Genomic DNA, 1,219 nt, shown 5'->3' on the forward strand with positions numbered 1-1,219 from the left:
ATGATGATGATGATGATGATGATGATGATGATGATGATGATGATGATGATGATTTTCTTCATGTTCCTGACGAAGCCTTCAGGGCAAAAGGTTGACCTTTTTAGGTATTTTAAATTTTGAACTTCTGATGTCTCCACCAATATGTTGGGGCCTTTTCCCCTCCTAGCTGTCAACAATGATGATGATGATGATCACGACGATGATTTGGATTTTTATCTTTTATCACACTTGTGAAGGTGGGTGGTTGGCGGGTGCTCTGGTGTGTTCTTTCCTATCAAACATCTATCGTCCTTTTCTCCCCTTCTTCTTTTTTATGTTTGTTACTCCCTTGTAACATCTCTAGTCTTCTGGCATTCATATGACCTTATGCAGTTGCGAGTGCCGTAAAACCTTTACTAAAACTAAAAACGCTCGTGAAGAAGCCAACATGAGTGATGCTTTGAACGTGTCTGTGATACAATTTTAGAAATACCCTGGATGGCTCTGGTCATTCATCGTCAAGGTCACCGTGTCTTGCTCAAGGACACACCCCAGTGACCAGCCACTCCCCTTAAGGCCGTGTCGCCGACATGCAGGATGCTATTGTGAGCCGAAATGACAACATCATACTGACCACTGGGTCGTTGGACCCTCGCATCCTGAAACGATCTTTCGCCGTGGGAGGTTGGCGGGTGATCTGGTACGTGTGGTTTGCTCCATGTTTCGTGTTTGTTTCAGTAGAGGTTTTTCGGCGCTCGCAACTGCATAAGGTCATATGAGCGCCATCCCATCTTTCCTATCAAACATATTCTATTGCCCTTATCTCTCCTCCTTCTTTTTCTTTGTGTTTGTTACTCTCTTGTAACACCTCTAATCTCCGGCACTTTTATGACCGAGTTATGTTGCAAGTGCCGTACAACTTCAACTAAAACTTTAAACAAGATTTAAACAATTCTCACTGTCACTGTCAATCACCGGGTACTCATTCCCACCTGCCCGAGGTGAGGAATCTTCTTTTAAAATGCTTTCCCAAAGACGTAACGTCGGGCCCCGAACGGGGTTCGAACTCGAATCCACGGTTTGCAGTCTTGTGGTAAGGATTTTGATCCGTGTATTTAGTTAAGAATAGCATTATTATCGAGTACTGTTCCTGCTCTTGTTCTTTTGTGAGTCATTATTTTTGTTGTGTTTAGCTTGGCAGCCACACACACACTCACACACATACACACACACACACACA

General features: G+C 43.6%; 1 protein-coding gene across 2 annotated transcripts in view; it reads left to right on the forward strand.

Annotated features, from left to right (window-relative positions):
• Positions 1–1,219, forward strand: part of LOC101853226 (set1/Ash2 histone methyltransferase complex subunit ASH2) — a gene marked incomplete in the record, with an annotated part of 112,975 nt that overhangs the window by 47,903 nt on the left and 63,853 nt on the right.

This window comes from Aplysia californica, unplaced genomic scaffold (assembly GCF_000002075.1).
Source record: "Aplysia californica isolate F4 #8 unplaced genomic scaffold, AplCal3.0 scaffold00046, whole genome shotgun sequence".
Classification (NCBI taxonomy): Eukaryota; Metazoa; Mollusca; class Gastropoda; order Aplysiida; family Aplysiidae; genus Aplysia; species Aplysia californica.